Source organism: Stenella coeruleoalba, assembly GCF_951394435.1.
Source record: "Stenella coeruleoalba genome assembly, chromosome: 9".
NCBI classification, from domain to species: Eukaryota; Metazoa; Chordata; class Mammalia; order Artiodactyla; family Delphinidae; genus Stenella; species Stenella coeruleoalba.
The window spans coordinates 45,078,409-45,099,387 of NC_137155.1; the positions used below are offsets into that span (position 1 = coordinate 45,078,409).

Here is a 20,979-nt window from a genome sequence, read left to right on the forward strand (position 1 = left end):
GCTCATCTCCTGAGATGTTAGATTAAATTAAAAAGAAAAATTCTGAAAAAGAGTAAACTCTTGGTCTTGTTGCTTGGGAGAAAAATCTAAACTTTAGAGGCTAGCTCAAAAGTCTATCTTGGTTGCAGGCTTCAAGTCTGGTAGGAATCACAGCTGCTCAGTTGAAAACCTATTAAGAGTAGCAGCAAGGTTAATGAAGAGCAAGCTAAATCTCCTCAGAATAATTCATGCTGCCACAGATTTGCTCTGTGGACTTGGAGATGCTGCTGTTCACCCAGCACTGGGAGAGGGAAGGTGCACAAATGGACTCACAGTTTCGGATGTCAGAGGAGCTGAAGGACTGGTTAGGGAAACCATCTCCGGGATTGCTAATTGGAGCTTTAAGCGATGCAGAGGATTGCTGATTGCAGTTTCTCTCTGGATCTCAGTGTCTGATAAAGCAGACATAGTGGCACCGCTCTTCATATTGGCTCCGCAGGCTGCCACTTACCAAGCAGGCATTCCCAACCAGAGCTCTAACCACGCGACTACAGTGGGCCCATTCCACTGGGCAAAAGGTAATCCCTTTCTCCAAGCTTCTTCTAGAGGTTCATGCTTTTTCCTCAGTCTTCTATCCTCAGTTTGAATTCCAAGTTTGCCTATCCCCAGGGACTCCTGAGCTGCAGCTTCAGTCTCCATAAAGCCTCGGAGCTGCCCAAGTCGAGGTTTTTGTTTTTTACAAAACAAACGTCCTATTGAAGACTTGATTCCTTTCTTCTTGGGGGCTTTGTGAAGAGAGTCTTGGTGGCTGTTGGCACTGCCAAGCCCAAGGCTTTCAGGCTTGAGGGAGGCAGTTAAACTACTTAGGGCATCATTGCGGTAGGAAGAAGGGAGGGTGTGAGTCATCCTGTTGGCTCTAGGGGGAGGGGGAGGAGAAGTTTCACATTTAATTGTTGATTTATCCTCCCGACCATCTTCTTCTACCACTGCAGTCTTTCTCCGATGTTTCCTTAGATCACTTGGCAGTGTCGTGACTCCCATCCTATCCATATCCCTGGCAGGACTTTGAGGGGTGAGCTTTGGTGTTGAGTGTCCACTGGGGGGGAGATGAACTGGCCAGTGAAGAAGCTGTAATCGAGGCAGTGATGGAGGTACCTGAAAGGACCCTCGCTAAATTCAGGCCTTCCAGACTCACACTAGCCACTCTATTCTCAATTTCTTCAGCATGTAACTCTACATTGTTTTTCTTCCTGAATTAGTCTGATTTCTTTGTTGATAGCATCCAGCTGTTCCTGAAGCATCATGGCTAGGGTCTGGGCATCAGAATGACCACTTGGAGAGTGAAGATCCATTGAGCTAAAAATCGTTTCTCTTTCATCATCATCAATGTCAGACATTTCTACGTCACTTTCAAAAGGGAGACTGCTTAGCACTGCAATTTGTTGTGTTCTATTCCATTCGTGATCCCCAAGAGATTTCACCTTTGGCTCATCTCTCCGCACACCCATGTGACCTCTCCTTGGTCTTCTTATTACTTTGGTTGTTCTGTAATCAGACTGGCTGTCCACTAGGGATCCAACAGAATACCGCAGCTCAGCTGAGGTGTCTAGATGAGTTCTTGATATTGTGGGTTCAATTAAAGAGTCAGTTCTCATTTTCATCTGGTCAAGTTCAGATCTCAGCTTTTCAATTTCTTCTGCTAATCTTTCCTTATCATGTAAAGATTCTTCCAGATTCTTTCTGAAAGTTTCTGATTCTTGAATTAAAACATTCCTCTCTTCTAGAGCAGCCATTCGTTCCTTTAAGTGTAGCTGTAAGCGTTTGTTGGATCCAGTCAGAAGTCTATCCACAGTATCGGATAATCTTTTGTTCTACTCCTCATTCATTTTCTCTCTTTGCCTAGCTCTTTGAAGTTCTTGATTTTTCTCTTCAATTTGACCTTCTAGATGCCTCATAAATTCTTCAATGTTTCCATGTCTTTCTTCAGCCTTTGTTAGGGCTGCAGTTCTCTGAGCCAGTTCAGCCTCTACTTCAGGTAAGCTCTCAGCTTTTCCCATAGTTTGCTGTAACTTTCGCTCAGCCAGCTCAAGACGCTCTTGTAACTGTCTGTTCTTCTCTTCCATCTGCCATAGGATGGCCTCTTTATTTGCTAACTCATTTTCTAGTTTGTCATTCATGTCATGTATGGAGGTAGATTCTCTCTGAGCACTGAGGTAACGCTTCTCAAGGGTCATGATTCTTTCTTCCATGTCTTCCTTCTGTGCCATGGCCTCCCTAATGTCCCTTTGATACTTAGTGTTCCATTTCTTCTGTTTTAATGAGACCCTTTCTTGCTGTCTCTACTTCCTGTTCCACCTCTCCCACTTGAGAAGAAAGGGCTGCTAAACATTCTTTCATTTGGGCCATTTCATAGTTTTGTTTTTCAAGCAATTCTTATAGTTCAACTACAAGACTTGTTTCATCAGTTGAGTCTATAGAGCCATTGGACAAACGCTTTTCATGGACTTTCTGGCCAAGTTCCATCCCTTCAAGATGGTCTGACTCTGTGGATCCCTCACTTGATGCCATTTTTCTTTGTATACGAACATTTTGTTCATGCAAAGCAGCAATCTCCTGATTAGCAGCAGCTAGTTCTTCTTCCAGTGCAGAGACTCTAAAGAAACCCTCAGTCACTCCCTTACCTTCCATCCAAAGCCTTGAGGTGCTCAAATAAAGATTTCAGTGACCTGAGAACCTCGACTTCGCTGGACATTCCAGAGGGGGACAGGGCTTGTCACTTCACCACCGTCATTCTTAGTGACCTTTCATATCGTGACACAAGGTACTCCAAATGCTTCAGTAACAGTCTTGTATTGTTTCTTTCAGCTTTAAGTTCAGAAATTTCTTCTTCCTTTTTTAGAAGTTGTTCCCTGCTGGCATTTAATTCTTTTGTCAGTGCAGCAAATTCCGGTGGATCAACCCCCTTAGAACCAGTCAGCCCTCCTGTCAGGGATTCAATATTCTGCTGGTGTTGGAGGGTCTCCTGCAGAGGCAGGGGGTGGCTGTGGCTCACTGCGGGGACAAGGACACTGGCAGCAGAAGTTCTGGGAAGTACCCCTTGGCGTGAGCCTTCCTGGAGTCTGCCATTAGCCCCACCAAAGAGCCTCTAGGCTCCAGTCTATTCCATTCTTTTTTATGGCTGAGTAATATTCCATTGTATATATGTACCATATCTTCTTTATCTATTCATCTGTTGATGGATATTTAGGTTGCTTCCATGTCTTAGCTATTGCAAATAATGTAGCAATGAACACTCTGTATCTTTTTAAATTTTTTTCCAGATAAACGCCTGGAGTGGGATTGCTGGATCATATGCTAGTTCTATTTTTAGCTTTTTAGGGAACCTCCATACTGTTTTCCATAGTGGTTGTACCAATTTACATTCCCACCAACAGTGTAAGAGGGTTCCCTTTTCTCCACACCCTCTCCAGCATTTATTGTTTGTAGACTTTTTGATAATGGCCATTCTGACTGGTGTGAGGTGATACCTCACTGTAGTTCTGATTTGCATTTCTCTAATATTATAATTAGCGATGTTGAGCATCTTTTCATGTGTGAGAACTGTTACTTTTGAGCATAGTCCTGGGTACTTGTGGTAGAGAAGAAGAAATTCTGAAAATAAATGAGCTAAATATACAACTTTAAGAAGTTAGAAAAACAGAATAACTCTAAAGAAATTAGGCAGGTCTAATTAATAAAGATAAAAATAAGTGAAATAGAAAATAAAGATTCAATAGACAGAATGAGCAAAGCCAAAATATAGTTCTTCAAAAAGAATAAGAAAATTGACAAAACTGAAAAAGAAAAAGGCATAGGTAAATAATTTGGGAAAAGGAAAAGGAAGACATACAAACACTGCAGAAATCAAGCAGAGGATATTATGAACAGCTGTATGCCAAAAACTTTAGAAATACGTGAAATGGTCAAATTATTAAAACAGTCTCAATAAGTAGAAACTCTAGTCTATGGCCATTGAAGAAATTAGACTTGTAGTCATTTTTCTCCCACAAATCAAACACCAGGCTCAGATGGTTTTATAGAACAATTCTACTTCTTTCAAGGAAAAGAAGAAGAATTTTTCACAAACTCTTTAGGGCCTATAACAAAAACCAGAGTGGAATATTTCTTCTAAAAGTTATAACTTAATACCAAAACCACAATTAGTAAAAGAAAAGATATAGGCCAGTTCAAAGAACAAATCTGTCAGTGTATATGAAAACACAAGATGTATTCAATAGTGAAATGCTACAAGTGTTCTCCTTAAGGAACAGTATAAACATACTCACTATCATCATGGGTATTCAACATTGTACTGGAGGTCTTAAAATAATGTGACAAGGAGAAAATGGTAGAAAAGTAATGGAAGGAGAAAAATGTCATCTATAGATGATATGATCATCTACATAGACAACACAAAGGGGGATATACAAATTACTGAAATTGTTATGGAAACCTGTCAAGGTGGCAATATGTAAGATTAACACACAAAAAACAGCTGCGTTTCTATATACCAGCAACGAACAGAAAATTCAGGGTTTTTTTGTTTTTTGTTTGTTTGTTTGCGGTACGTGGGCCTCTCACCTTTGTGACCTCTTCTGTCGCGGAGCACAGGCTCCAGACGCGCAGGCCCCAGACGCGCAGGCTCAGCGGCCATGGCTCACGGGCCCAGCCGCTCCACGGCATGTGGGATCCTCCCGGACTGGGGCACGAACCCATGTCCCCTGCATCGGCAGGCAGACTCTCAACCACTGCGCCACCAGGGAAGCCCAAATTCAGGTTTTTTTAAAGTTACTGTTTACACAGCAACTGAAAATAGATGGTATTTAGGAATACATATATCAAACAATAAACAAGCTTTCTACAGGGAAAATAATAAAACTGAATCAAAAGACATTTAAAAAGTTCTAAATAAAGAGAGATACATGTTATGTTCATCTATTGAAGAGTTAATATTATAAAGATATAAGTGCTTACTCAAGTTATTCATATTTACTGGAATTACAGATTTTTTAAAAAGATTTAAAAATTTAGATGGAAGAGCAAACAGCCAAGACAGTCCTAAAGAATCAAGTAGAGAGAATTTTCCTGCCAGAAAAATTCATAATAATTAAAACTGTAACTGGTGCAGAGATAGAGCAATGGAATAGAATGGAATAATAAGAAAATGGTCTCTGCACATAGAAAACTTGACATAAGGCACAACTAAATTCAGGATTAGTGGGAAAGGACAGATTATTCAATAAATGGTTCTAAAATAATTGCTCATCTATAAGGACAAAACTGTAAACTGATCCTTACCTCATACCTTACACAAAAAATCAGTTTCTAACGTATCAAGCTGTAAGTACAAAAGGCAAAACATTAGAAATTCTAGAATAAAATAAAAGAGAAAAACCTCTATATCCTTAGGGATTTTAAAACAAAAATTATGTAAACTATGCCAAGTATTAAGAAATTCAGCTTCATCACAATTCAGAACCATGCATTAAAAGACCCTTGTAAAGACCTGTGGTTGCCAAAGGGGGAGGGGATTGGGGAAGGAATGGATTGGGAGTTTGGGATTAGCAGATGCAAACTATTATATGTAGAATAGATAAACAACAGGGTTCTACTGTACAGCACAGGGAACTATATTCAATATCCTGTGATAACCCACAATGGAAAAGAATACGAAAAATAATGTGTATATATGTATAACTGAATTACTTTGCTGTGCAGCAGATACTGACACAACATTGTAAATCAACTATACTTCAATTAAAAAAAAAGACCCTGTGAAGGGTATAAAAGACAAACCACAAACTGAGAAAATGTATTTGTGATACACATAACAAAAAATATAAAAAGGACTAGTGTCGGGCTTCCCTGGTGGCGCAGTGGTTGTGAGTCCGCCTGCCGATGCAGGGGACACGGGTTCGTGCCCCAGTCCGGGAAGATCCCACATGCCACGGAGCGGCTGGGCCCGTGAGCCATGGCCGCTGAGCCTGCACGTCCGGAGCCTGTGCTCCACAGCGGGAGAGGCCGCAGCAATGAGAGGCCCACGTACCGCAAAAAAAAAAAAAAAAAAAAAAAAGGACTAGTGTCCACAATATATAAAAACATAAAAACCTCGTGTGTCAATAGAAGAATATAAACAATCGTTTATTTATTTATTTATTGGGTGACACGAATAGCCAATAAATATCAAAAGATTCTCTATCTCATTACAATCAGTGAACATTTAAATAATAATATACCATTTCACAGCTGCCAGACTAGAAAAAAATTAAAGTCTGACAAAACCAAGTGACGAGAGGAACATAGAACAGTAGAATTTATTGGAGCAGGTAAGAACACAAATTGGGACAATGATCTTGGGGAATAATTTACCTACCATTCAACTTCCATGTGCATAAACCCCTTGCCCCAGCAATTCTAATCCAAATCTTTGCACATGTGCACCAAGAAAAATGATGAAAAATGTTTATAGTAGCATTGCTCATAACAGCAACAAACACTAGAAACAACTCAATTGTCCATTGAAATTAGAATGGATAAATTGTAGTATAATCACATAATGAAATACTGTGCTGTAGTAAAAATGAATTACAGCTATAGGCACCAACATAAATGAATTTCAGAAGAAAATTTGAGCTCAAAAAGCAAATTGCAGAATACAGAAGTACAGTTCCATTCATATGAAGTTCAAAAATAGGCATAGCTAAACAATATATTGTTCAGGGACACATACATGCGATTAAAATATGAAGAAAAGGTACAGGGAGATTATCACAAAACTTAGTATAGTGATTGCATCTGGGAAGGGAGAGAGTGGTGTTGCTATCATGGAGGGGTACACAGTAGCGTCCAAAAATATTAGTAACGTTTTGTTTTTTAAGCTGGCTGATAAGCAAGGTTTGTTCCTTTTATTTTTGTTATTTTATACAGTTATACACTTTTACTCTGTATGATACACTCAAAATGAAATATTTTATAAAATTTAAAAAATTTTACTTTTATATTAGTTGTTTGGTTTGGCTTTATAAAGTAACCAATGGATTCGTTTAATATTTTTCTTTATCCTAGTCTGATAAATTCCACTGCCCCCTTGGGTTACAAAATTAAACATTTTAAACCACCATCCTCAAAAAGTCTAAATAATTTTGACTGAACTATTTAACATTTTGATTTTTTACAAACATGTATGTATACACATATATATGAATTTTAATATGACACCTGTGAAATAGTTTAAAAACATACATACCTATCCAAATGCAAGCTAATATAGACATGGTGCATGTATTTTTGTTTTGAATTTTATTATATATATATTTTTTATACAGCAGGTTCTTATTAGTTAACCATTTCATACATATTAGTATATATATATATATGTCAATCCCAATCTTCCAATTCATCACACCACCACCACCCCCACCCAGCTTTCCCCCCTTGGTGTCCATACAATTGTTCTCTACATCTGTGTCTCAATTTCTGCCGTGCAAACTGGTTCATCTGTACCATTTTTCTAGGTTCCACATATATGCGTTAATATACGATTTTTGTTTTTCTCTTTCTGACTTACTTCACTCTGTATGACAGTGTCTAGATCCATCCACGACTCTACAAATGACCCAGTTTCGTTCCTTTTTATGGCTGAGTAATATTCCATTGTATATATGTACCACAACTCCTTTATCCATTTGTCTGTCGATGGGCATTTAGGTTGCTTCCATGTCCTGGCTATTGTAAATAGTACTGCAGTGAACATTGGGGTGCATGTGTCTTTTTGAATTATGGTTTTCTCAGGGTATATGACCAGTAGTGGGATTGCTGGGTCATATGGTAATTCTATTTTTAGTCTTTTAATGAACCTGCATACTGCTCTCCATAGTAGCTGTATCAATTTACATTCCCACAAACTGTGCAAGAGGGTTCCCTTTTCCCCACACCCTCTCCAGCATTTGTTTGTAGGTTTTCTGATGATACCCATTCTAACTGGTGTGAGGTTATACCTCATTGTAGTTTTGATTTGCATTTCTCTAATAATTAGTGATGTTGAGCAGCTTTTCATGTGCTTCTTGGTCATCTGTATGTCTTCTTTGGAGACATGTCTATTTAGGTCTTCTGCCCATTTTTGGATTGGGTTGTTTGTATTTTTAATATTGAGCTGCATGAGCTGTTTATACATTTTGGAGATTAATCCTTTGTCCATTGATTCATTTGCAAATATTTTCTCCCATTCTGAGGGTTGTCTTTTCTTCTTGTTTATGGTTTCTTTTGCTGTGCAAAAGCTTTTAAGTTTCATTAGGTCCCATTTGTTTATTTTTGTTTTTATTTCCATTACTCTAGGATGTGGATCAAAAAAATTCTTGCTGTGATTTATGTCAAAAATTGTTCTACCTAGGTTTTCCTCTAAGTTTTATACTGTCCAGTCTTACATTTAGGTCTTTAATCCATTTCGAGTTTATTTTTGTGTGTGGTGTTAGGGAATGTTCTAATTTCGTTCTTTTACATGTAGCTGTCCAGTTCTCCCAGCACCACTTATTGAAGAGACTGTCTTTTCTCCACTGTATATCCTTGCCTCCTTTGTCATATACTAGTTGACCATAGGTGTGTGGGTTTATCTCTGGGTTTTCTATCCCATTCCATTGATCTATATTTCTGTTTTTGTGCCACTACCATATTGTCTTGATTACTGTCACTTTGTAGTATTGTCTGAAGTCAGGGAATCTGATTCCTCCAGTTCCGTTTTTTTTCCTCAAGACCGCATTGGCTATTCGGGGTCTTCTGTGTCTCTATACAAATTTTAAGATTTTTTCTTCTAGTTCTGTAAGAAATGCCATTGATGGGCTTCCCTGGTGGCACAGTGGTTGAGAGTCTGCCTGCCGATGCAGGGGACACGGGTTTGTGCCCCGGTCCGGGAAGATCCCACATGCCGTGGAGCGGCTGGGCCTGTGAGCCATGGCCGCTGAGCCTGCGCGTCCGGAGCCTGTGCTCCACAACGGTAGAGGCCACAGCAGTGAGAGGCGCGTGTACTGCAAAAAAAAAAAAGAAATGCCATTGGTAATTGGTAGGTTTATTCCTAGATATTTTATTCTTTTTATTGCAATGGTAAATGGGAGTGTTTCCTTAATTTCTCTTTCATATTTTTCATCATTACTGTATAGGAATGCAAGAGATTTCTGTGCATCACAGAAACTTCTATCCTGCAACTTTACCAAATTCATTGATTAGCTCTAGTAGTTCTCTGGTGGCATCTTTAGGATTCTCTATGTATACTATCATATCATCTGCAAACAGTGACAGTTTTACTTCTTGTTTTCCAATTTGTATTCTTTTTATTTCTTTTTCTTCTCTGACTGACGTGGCTAGGACTTCCCAAACTATGTTGAATAATAGCGGTGAGAGTGGACACCCTTGTCTTGTTCCTGATCTTAGAGGAAATGCTTTCAGTTTTTCACCATTGAGAATGATGTTGGCTGAGGGTTTGTTGTATATGGCCTTTATTATGTTGAGGTAGGTTCCCTCTATGCCCACTTTCTGGAGAGTTTTTATCATAAATGGTTGTTGAATTTTGTCAAAAGCTTTTTCTGCATCCATTGAGATGATCATATGGTTTTTCTTCTTCAGTTTTTTAATATGGTGTATCACATTGATTGACTTGCATATACTGAAGAATCCTGGCATCTCTGGGATAAATCCCACCTGATCATAGTGTACAATCCTTTTAATGTGTTGTTGGATTCTGTTTGCTAGTATTTTCTTGAGCATTTTTGCATCTATATTCATCAGTGTTATTGGTCTGTAACTTTCTTTTTTTGTAATATCTTTGTCTGGTTTTGGTATCAGGGTGATGGTGGCCTCATAGAATGAGTTTGGGAGTGTTCCTTCCTCTGCAATTTTTTAAAAGAGTTTGAGAAGGATGGGTGTTATCTCTTCTCTAAATGTTTGATAGAATTTACCTGTGAAGCCATCTGGTCCTGGACTTTTGTTTGTTGGAAAATTTTTATTCACAGTTTCAATTTCATTACTTGTGATGGGTCTGTTCATATTTTCTATTTCTTCCTGGTTCAGGCTTGGAAGTTTATACCTTTCTAAGAATTTGTCCATTTCTTCCAGGTTGTCCATTTTATTGGCATAGCATTACTTGTAGTAGTCTCTTAGGATGCTTTGTATTTCTGAGGTATCTGTTGTAAGTTCTCCTTTTTCATTTCTAATTTTATTGACTTGAGTCCTCTCCCTCTTTTTCTCAATGAGTCTGGCTAATGTTTTATCAATTTTATTTACCTTCTCAAAGAACCAGGTTTTAGTTTTATTGATCTTTCCTATTGTTTTCCTTGTTTCTATTTCATTTATTTCTGCTCTGATCTTTATGATTTCTTTCCTTCTACTGACTTTGGGTTTTGTTTGTTCTTCTTTCTCTAGTTCCTTTAGATGTAAGGTTAGATTGTTTATTTGAGATGTTTGTTGTTTCTTGAGGTAGAATTGTATTGCTATAAAATTCCCTCTTAGAACTGCTTTTGCTTCATCCCATAGGTTTTGGATCGTCGTGTTTTCATTGTCATTTGTCTCTAGGTATTTTTTGATTTCCTCTTTGATTTCTTCAGTGATCTTTTGGTTATTTAGTAACGTCTGTCTGTACAATTTTACATTTGTAAAATAAGAAATGAATGTTGGTTCATTCAGTGTGCTTTCTTACTTGAAATAAGAATACTAGAGTTTCCCCATAGTTTTAACTTTGAAACTCTAGACAAGCATCTGATATTCAGAGTGAAACTTTTTGAGGCAGAAAGGATAGTGATTTAAGAGCACGGGCTCTGGAACCAAACTTTCTTGTTTCTAAACTTAGCTCCACAGTTCACTACGTCTGTGGCCTTGGGTGAACTTACTTAACATCTCTTCGCTCTTGCTTCCTCATCAGTAAAACAGGCAAAAGTACAAATACCATAGAATTGTGGTGAGCACTACATAAATTACTACATGTAGTAAAAAGTATATGTAACTGACACATAGTGAATACTCAAAATCGAGCTCAGTTAGAATTCAGACAGTCAAAAATGAGGGGCTGTGGTCATCCATAATTCAGGAAGTGAGACCAATAATGATTATTCTAACATAAAATTGCTTTGCTTTATAAAACCACAAATTTAAGTTATGTGACATAAGATGTTCTGTAGATTGTCATAGTCTCCTCAAAATCCTTTGAGATCAAGTGTTTAAAAGGTCCCTGGAAATCATCTACTCTACACATTTTAGAGCTAAGGAAACTGGATTTCAGAGAGGTTAAATGACTTGGGTCAAATGACAGCAGTAGCACCTAAACATCCATTTAAGGAGACTGCTTAACAAAAGAAGAGAATGTGAGATTATGAACAAAACAACTTCACATCCCTCACCCAGCCTAACTCTTCAGAACTCCACCTGAGTGCAACCAGAACCAGCAGACCAAGGAATGGAAATCCAACCAGAGAGAGGGAAGAGCCAGGAATTTGCTGGAGCTCAATTTGGATACAAATGTATTGTGGACCTGTGTATGTTTATTCCACAAACACTTGTTGGCCACCCAATATCCACACAGTGTTTTGGTTAGAAAGCTCAACATCATTTCTTTCATATGCAGAAACACTTGAGCCTCAGATCCCTCTGTCTCATTCATGTCTTAAGATCTGGTATATAGCAGTAGTCACAGATGAAGTCTCTCTCGATGCAACGGTGTGGCAACATGGGAAGACATGGGGTTTAGAGTCTCCAGTATGTCTGCCACTTATGAGCTCTGTAATCTTTTTTTTTAAATTTTTTAATTTAATTTTATTTATTTGTTTATACAGCAGGTTCTTATTAGTTACCCATTTTATACATATTAGTGTATACATGTCAATCCCAATCTCCCAATTCATCACACCACCACCCCCTGTCCCACCACTTTTCCCCCTTGGTGTCCATATGTTTGTTCTCTACATCTGTGTCTCTATTACTGCCCTGCAAACTGGTTCATCTGTACCGTTTTACTAGGTTCCACATATATGCATTAATATACGATATTTGTTTTTCTCTTTCTGACTTATTTCATTCTGTATGACAGTCTCTAGATCCATCCATCTAGATCCATTTGTAGAGTCTCTAGACTCTACAAATGACTGAATTTTGTTTCTTTTTATAGCTGAGTAATATTCCATTGTATATATATACCACATATTCTTTATCCATTCATCCAATGATGGACACTTAGGTTGTTTCCATCTCCTGGCTATTGTAAATAGAGCTGCAATGAACATTTTGATACATGACTCTTTTTGAATTATGGTTTTCTCAGGGTATATGCCCAGTAGTGGGATTGCTGGGTCATATGGTAGTTCTATTTGTAGTTTTTAAGGAACCTCCATAGTGTTCTCCATAGTGGCTGTATCAATTTACATTTCCACCAACAGTGCAAGAGGGTTTCCTTTCTCCACACCCTCTCCAGCATTTGTTGTTTGCAGATTTTCTGATGATGCCCATTATAACTGGTGTGAAGTGATACTTCACTGTAGTTTTCATTGTATTTCTCTAATAATTAGTGATGTTGAGCAGCTTTTCACGTGCTTCTTGGCCATCTGTATGTCTTCTTTGGAGACATGTCTATTTAGGTCTTCTGCCCATTTTTGGATTGGGTTGTTTGTTTTTTAATATTGAGCTGCATGAGCTGTTTATATATTTTGGAGATTAATCCTTTGTTGATTTATTTGTGAATACTGTCTCCCATTCTGAGGGTTGTCTTTTCATCTTGTTTGTAGTTTCCTTTGATTTGCAAAAGCTTATAAGTTTCATTAGGTCCCATTTGTTTATTTTTATTTCCATTACTCTAGGAGGTGTATCAAAAATGATCTTGCTGTGATTTATGTCAAAAAGTGTTCTTCCTATGTTTTCCTCAAAGAGTTTCATAGTGTCTGGTCTTATATTTAGGTCTCTAATCCATTTTGAGTTTATTTCTGTGTATGGTGTTACAGAGAGTTCTAATTCCATTCTTTCACATATAGCTGTCCAGTTTTCCCAACATCACTTACTGAAGAGACTGTCTTTTCTCCATTGTATATCCTTCCCTCCTTTGTCATGAATTAGTTGACCTTCCCTCCTTTGTCATGAATTAGTTGACCATAGGTGCATGGGTTTATCTCTGGGCTTTCTAACCTGTTCCACTGATCTATATTTCTGTTTTTGTGCCAGTACCATACAGTCTTGATTACTGTAGCTTTTGTAGTATAGTCTGAAGTCAGGGAGTCTGATTCCTCCAGCTCCTTTTTTTCCCTCAAGACTGCTTTGGCTATTCGGAGTCTTTTGTGTCTCCCTACAAATTTTAAGATTTTTTGTTCTAGTTCTGTCAAAAATGCCATTGGTAATTTGATAGGGATTGCATTGAATATGTAGATTGCTTTCACTAGTATAGTCATTTTCACAATATTGATTCTTCCAATCCAGGAACAGGGGTATATCTCTCCATCTGTTTGTATCATCTTTAATTTCTTTCATCAGTGTCTTATAGTTTTCTGCATACAGGTCTTTTGTCTCCCTAGGTAGGTTTATCCCTAGATATTTTATTCTTTTTGTTGCAGTGGTAAATGGGAGTGTTTCCTTAATTTCTCTTTCAGGTTTTTCATCATTAGTGTATAGGAATGCAAAAGATTTCTGTGCATTAGTTTTGTATCCTGCAATTTTACCAAATTAATTCATTAGCTCTAGCAGTTTTCTCGTAGCATCTTTAGGATTCTCTATGTATAGTATCATGTCATCTGCGAACAGTGACAGTTTTACTTCTTCTATTATGATTTGATTTCCTTTTATTTCTTTTCCTTCTCTGATTGCTGTGGCTAGGACTTCCAAAGCTATGTTGAATAATAGCACTGAGAGTGGGCAACCTTGTCTTGCTCTTGATCTTAGAGGAAATGCTTTCAGTTTTTGACCACTGAGAACAATGTTGGCTGTGGGCTTGTCATATATGGCCTTTATTATATTGAGGTAGGTTCCCTCTGTGTCCACTTTCTGGAGAGTTTTTATCATAAATGGGTGTTGAATTTTGTAAAAAGCTTTTTCTGCATCCATTGAGATGATCATATGATTTTTCTTCAATTTGTTAATATGGTGTATCACATTGGTTGATTTGCATATATTGAAGAATCCTTGCATACCTGGGATAAATCCCACTTGAACATAGTGTATGATCCTTTTAATGTGTTGCTGGATTCTGTTTGCTAGTATTTTGTTGAGCATTTTTGCATCGATATTCATCAGTGACATTGGTCTGTAATTTACTTTTTTTGTTGTGTCTTTGTCTGGTTTTGGTGTCAGGGTGATGGGAGCCTCATAGAATGAGTTTGGGAGTGTTCTTTCCTCTGAAGATTTTTGGAAGGGTTTGAGGAGGATGGTTGTTAGCTTTTCTCTAAATGGTTGATAGAATTCACCTGTGAAGCCATCTGGTCCTGGACTTCTGTTTCTTGGAAGATTTTTAATCACAGTTTCAATTTCATTACTTGTGATGGGTCTGTTCATATTTTCTATTTTTTCCTGGTTCAGTCTTGGAAGGTTATACCTTTCTAAGAATTTGTCCATTTCTTCCAGGTTGTCCATTTTATTGGCGTAGAGTTGCTTGTAGTAGTCTCTTAGGGTGCTTTGTATTTCTGCAGTGTCAGTTGTTACTTCTCCTTTTTCATTTCTAATTCTGTTGACTTGAGTCCTCTCCCTTTTTTTCTTGATGAGTCTAGCTAACGGTTTTTCAATTTTGTTGATCTTCTCAAAGAACCAGATTTCAGTTTTATTGATTTTGCTATTGTTTCCTTCATTTCTTTTTCATTTATTTCTGATCTGATCTTTATGATTTCTTTCCTTCTGTTAAGTTTGGGGGTTTTTTGTTCTTCTTTCTCTAATTGCTTTAGGTGTAAGGTTAGGTTGTTTATTTGAGATTTTTCTTGTTTCTAAAGGTAGGATTGTATTGCTATCAACTTCCCTCTTAGAACTGCTTTTGTTGCATCCCATAGGTTTTGGATCATCGTGATTTCATTGTCATTTGCCTCTATGTATTTTTTGATTTCCTCTTTGATTTCTTCAGTGATCTCTTTGTTATTTAGTAATGTAGTGTTTAGCCTCCATGTGTTTGTGTTTTTTCCTTTTTTTTCCCCTGTAATTGATTTCTAATCTCATAGTGTTGTGGTCAGAAAAGATGCTTGATATGATTTCAATTTCCTTAAATTTACTGAGGCTTCATTTGTGAGCCAAGATATGATCTATCCTTGAGAATGTTCCACATGCATTTGAGAAGAAAGTGTAATCTGCTGTTTTTGGTTGGAATGTCCTATAAATATCAATTAAATCTACCTGGTCTATTGTGCCATTTAAAGCTTGTGTTTCCTGATTAATTTTCTGTCTGGATGATCTGTCCATTGGTGTAAGTGAGGTGTTAAAGTCCCCCACTGTTTTTGTGTTACTGTTGATTTCCTCTTTTATAGCTGTTAGCAGTTGCCTTATGTATTGAGGTGCTCCTATGTTGGGTGCATATATAATTATAATTGTTATATCTTCTTCTTGGATTGATCCCTTGATCATTATGTAGTGTCCTTCCTTGTCTCTTGTAACATTCTTTATTTTAATGTCTACTTTATCTGATATGAGTATTGCTGCTCCAGCTTTCTTTTGATTTCCATTTGTATGGAATATCTTTTTCTATCCCTTCACTTTCAGTCTGTATGTGTCCCTAGGTCTGAAATGGGTCTCTTGTAGACAGCATATATATGGGTCTTGTTTTTGTATCCATTCAGCAAGCCTGTGTCTTTTGGTTGGAGCATTTAATCCACTTAGGTTTAAGGTAATTATCAATATGTATGTTCCTATTACCATTTTCTTAATTGTTACCAGTTTGGTTTTGTAGGTCCTTTACTTCTCTTGTGTTTCCCAATTAGAGATGTTCCTTTAGCATTTGTTGTAGAGCTGGTTTGGTGGTGCTGAATTCTTTTAGCTTCTGCTTGTCTGTAAAAATCTCATTGAGATCCTTGCTGGGTAGAGTAATCTTGGTTGTAGGTTCTTTCCTTTCATCATTTTAAATATATCATGCCACTCCCTTCTGGTCTGTAGAGTTTCTGCTGAGAAATCGACTATTACCCTTATGGGAGTTCCCTTGTATATTATTTGTTGTTTTTCCCTTGTTGCTTTCAGTAATTTTTCCTTGTCTTTAATTTTTGTCAGTTTGATTACTATGTGTCTTAATGTGTTTCTCCTACGGTTTATCCTGTATGGGATTCTCTGTGCTTCTTGGACTTGGGTGGCTATTTCCTTTCCCATGTTAGGGAAGTTTTTGACTACAGTCTCTTCAAATATTTTCTCGGGTCCTTTCTCTCTCTCTTCTCCTTCTGGGACCCCTATAATGCAAATGTTGTTGCATTTAATGTTGTCCCAATGGTCTCTTAGTCTGTCTTCATTTCTTTTCATTCTTTTTTCTTTATTCTGTTCTGCAGCAGTGAATTCCACCATTCTGTCTATCAGGTCATTTATCAGTTATTCTGCCTCAGTTATTCTGCTATTTTTTTCCCTCATTTCATTAGACAATATATTTTGTACATCATTCCAAATAAGTACATATTCACAACTTTTTTTTTCACACACACACACACTGCATTTTATTTTTACAAGAGATAAACTGACACCAAGTTGTGCAAAATGCACAACCAAGCATTGTAAATGGATGAGCAAAATAAAAGCAACAATGATTGCAATTACCAAACACGAGTTATTCTATTGATTCCTTCTAGTGTAGTTTTCATTTCAGTTATTGTATTGTTCATCTTTCTTTGTTTTTTAATTCTTCTAGGTCTCTGTTAAGCATTTCTTGCATCTTCTCGATCTTTGCCTCCCTTTTATTTCTGTGGTCCTGGATCATCTTCACTATTATTATTCTGAATTCTTTTTCTGGAAGGTTGCCTATCTCCACTTCATTTAGTTGTTTTTCTGGGGTTTTATCTTGTTCCTTTATCTGATACATAGCCCTCTGCCTTTTCATCTTGTCTGTCTTTCTGTGAATGTGGTTTTTGTTCCACAGGCAGCAGGATTGTACTTTTCCTGCTTCTGCTGTCTGCCTTCTGGTGGATTAGGCTATCTAAGAGGCTTGTGCACGTTTCCTGATGGGAGGGAGTGGTGGTGGGTAGAGCTGACTGTTGCTCTGTTGGGCAGAATGCAACAAAACTTTAATCTGCTTGTCTGCTGATGTGTGGGGCTGGGTTCCCTCCCTGTTGGTTGTTTGGCCTAAGGTGACCCAACACTGGAGCCTACCTGGCTCTTTGGTGGTGTTAATTTGGTGCACTCTGCGAGGGCTCATGCCAAGGTGTACTTCCCAGAACTGCTGCTGCCTGTGTTCTTGTCCTCACGGTGAGTCACAGCCACCCCCTGCCTCTTCAGGAGATCCTCCAACCCTAGCAGTTAGGTCTGGTTCCGTCTCCTGTGGGGTCACTGCTCCTTTCCCTTCATCTTGATGCACACACTACTTTTTCTGTGCCCTCCAAGAGTGGAGTCTCTGTTTCCCCCAGTCCTGTCAAAGTCCTGCAATCAAATCCCGCTAGCCTCCAAAGTCTGATTTTCTAAGAATTCCTCCTCCCGTTGCCCAACCCCCAGGTTGGAAGCCTGACGTGAGGCTCAGAACCTTCACTCCAGTGGGTGGACTTCTGTGGTATAAGTGTTCTCCAGTCTGTTAGTCACCCACCCAGCAGTTATGGGATTTGATTTTATTGTGATTGCTACCTTCCTACTGTCTCATTGTGGCTTCTCCTTTGTCTGTGAATGTGTGGTATCTTTTTTGGTGAGTTGCAGTGTCTTCCTGTTGATGATTGTTCAGCAGTTAGTTGTGATTCTGGTGCTCTCACAAGAGGGAGTGAGCGCACGTCCTTCTACGCCGCCATTTTGAACCTATTTTTTCGACATGGTGCATGTTTTAAAGGATAGGTAGAATCACTATTTTTGGACTAAGCAGCATGTGGCTAAAGATCAAATTAGATGTTTATACACTGAAATCTCGGGTAAACCTCTTTCTTGTTTTTGTTTTAATGGTACGAAGACAAGATGGCTTTGTCGACTGAAAAAAATGCACAACCTTAAAAGTTCAGAATTATGTTTTATTAGGTGGCTTTACTGAGGACTGTAACATGGGAATCAGCCTCTCAGATAGCTCTGAGTAACGGTTCCCAAGAGGTATGGGAGAAACCAGGGTATATAGGAGTTTTAGCTGGGGTGGGGGTGGGGAAACATGTAGTAGAACATCAAAAGATTACTGCTAATCACAAAAAGCAGACATCTCAATTTAATGATTTTCTATGTATAGGAAAATGCAAGAGTCTGGGCTTATTGATATCATTCCTTTGATATGCTCCTTAACTTTATAGGGCCAGTATCATTTTTTCCTCCATCCTGAATTCCCCTCAGGGTGCATGGGGTGGGGGGCTGATGCAGTGACTGATGGCTTTATGGCCACAACATCCTTTGTTTACTGAAATAGCAGGTGACATTCTTTGTCCACATTTGAGAAGAGCAGAGATGGGAATAGAACCTCATGTATCGTTGCAGAATAAACTAGGGGTTCCTGATATGTGACATAAATGTGGAAGGAGGAGAAGAGAAACCGTTTTCACCAAAAGAAATGAAGTAGTTAAAGTACGTCTCACTAAAAAGTCGGAAGTCCTCCCACCTTAGTCTCTATACCTCCCCATTCCCACCAAAAATAGGATTTATCAGGCTGGGTGTATAAGAGTTCAGGAGATCATTCCAAGAAAAAGCGCCACACTTTGGTGAAAACTGATACATCCAAGATGGTATGCAAGGTATTTAACGATCAGTTCAGTGCATGACCAGTCAGAAATTATGCTAGCAAGCCTTTAAACTGTTATCAGTGCATCCTAATATCAAGACTGGTATTTGTCGACCTTTTAATTTGTTTTATCGAGGTGGTGTCTGTTTTTTATCCTAGAATAGTGCCTTGCACACGGTAGTTGCTGAATAAATATTTGTTGAATGAATGACATGTTTAAAATTTTAAAAGCAGAGAGTAAAAGCTATAAAAGCTGTTAGAACAGAGTAAATATTTATAAAGCCATTTCATGTAGCCTGAGAGTAATAGCAGGAGATGAAAAACAGAAATTAGGAATGCTAGGGAGCAGAACACAGCAACTGCAAGGTACATGGGATTTGGAGTCTGAAAGGTGTGAGTTCAAAACTCTTTGCTGGCTACTGGATTTATAATCTCATATAAAGCTTCTCTGTTGTTTTACTGGCTGATTTTGGGGCTTGGTTTGGTTTTCCTGCGTGTATTTTTTAAAAATTTTATTGGAGTATAGTTGATTTAAAATGTTGTGCTAGTTTCTGCTGTACAGCAAAGTGTATCATTCATACATATACATATATTCACTCTTTTTTAGATTCTTTTCCCATATAGGTCATTACAGAATATTGAGAAGAGTTCCCTGTGCTATAGAGTAGGTCCTTATTAGTTATCTATTTTATATATAGTAATGTGTATTTGTCAATCCCAATCAATTACAGGCTGTTTTTAAGGTATTTGTCTTTCATCTTCAGCATTTTCACTAAGATGAAATGTAGGGTTCTGTTCTGCTTGGGACTCACATTTTCTGAGCATGAATATTCCTGTCTTTCATCAATTCTGGAGATTCTCAGCTAATATTTCTTTAAATACTGACTCTTCTTTTGATCTAAAATTGATTTTAGACACATAATGAGCCTTCTCTTTCTCTCCTCCATGTCTTAAACTCTTTTACATTTTCCCTGTTTTTATCTTTTCTCTGCTACATCTTTGATTTCAATGATTTTCTGTGTTTTTTCTGAACTGCTGTTTGACTTTCCCATTGAGACTTTAATTTCAATGATCATATATTTCAAGTCTAGAAGTTCTATTTGTTGTCTTAAATCTTAAATCTCTTTTTCCCCTTGTGTCTTGTTATTCTGTTTCTATTTATTTCATGATAAGTGGGACTTTGCCTGTGGGAATCTTTTCTGGTCTGAGCTGAAGAGGTTTCTCTCTAAAACAGTTGTACGTTTGTTTCTGACAGATCTATCAGACATATTCCTAGCCCAAACCCCTTTCATGCTACTTCGTTAGCTGGAATTTTATACTCTACATGGTAGCATCGATTAGAATTGCAAACTCTAGGGAAAAAATGCCCCCAAGTGTAATGAACTCTTAGGGAAGCCCTTTTTGTTTCCTCTACCCAGAGCCAGGGCAAAGGAAGACAAGTTCTTTCCTTGCCTATCTGTGCTGAAGGGCAGATTTGTTTTCCTAAATTTCCCTTTAACTGAGGACTCAAAAGTCCCTGCTGTTTGTAAGAATTTCAATTCCATGTCCTGTGAACCCTCCATTTTCTCTATGAGCTCAAAAGTCCCTGCTTTTTGTAAGAATTTCAATTCCATGTCCTGTGAACTCAAAAGTCCCTGCTTTTTGTAAGAATTTCAATTCCATGTCCTGTGAACCCTCCATTTTCTCTATGAGCTCAAAGGCTTTATCTCATGGTCTTTCCTGGATGTTATACCTCTAACCTCAAAAGTCCCTGCTTTTTGTAAGAATTTCAATTCCATGTCCTGTGAACCCTCCATTTTCTCTATGAGCTCAAAGGCTTTATCTCATGGTCTTTCCTGGATGTTATACCTCTAACCTCCCGGGGTTTCTTGCTGTTTTCATTTCCAAATTTGTACTTGCCTTCTGGGGATTTCCTCTTATTGAAAACTCAGCTACGCACAGTTCGTTTTGTTGAGGGGAAGTTCTCAGGGTATCTTCCTTGCTGCAAAAAATGGAAATCACCCACTTCCTAATAATAGGTCCAATTATATGACTTGTTGATATTTGACCATTTTTGACCTATACAATTTTATGTTTCATAATATCATAATTCTTAAATATTTAAATTAAGTATTTTCTACCCTTCAGGGTTGATACAAGAATTAAATGAGATAATATATGTA

At 38.0% G+C, this 20,979-nt stretch overlaps 1 pseudogene across 1 annotated transcript; it reads right to left on the reverse strand.

The window, feature by feature from the left end:
• Positions 1–270: 270 nt before the first annotated feature.
• On the reverse strand, positions 271–3,089 carry LOC307191734 (liprin-alpha-2-like; annotated as a pseudogene). The gene has a single exon. The product of its transcript is annotated as a liprin-alpha-2-like (transcript).
• Positions 3,090–20,979: the final 17,890 nt, after the last annotated feature.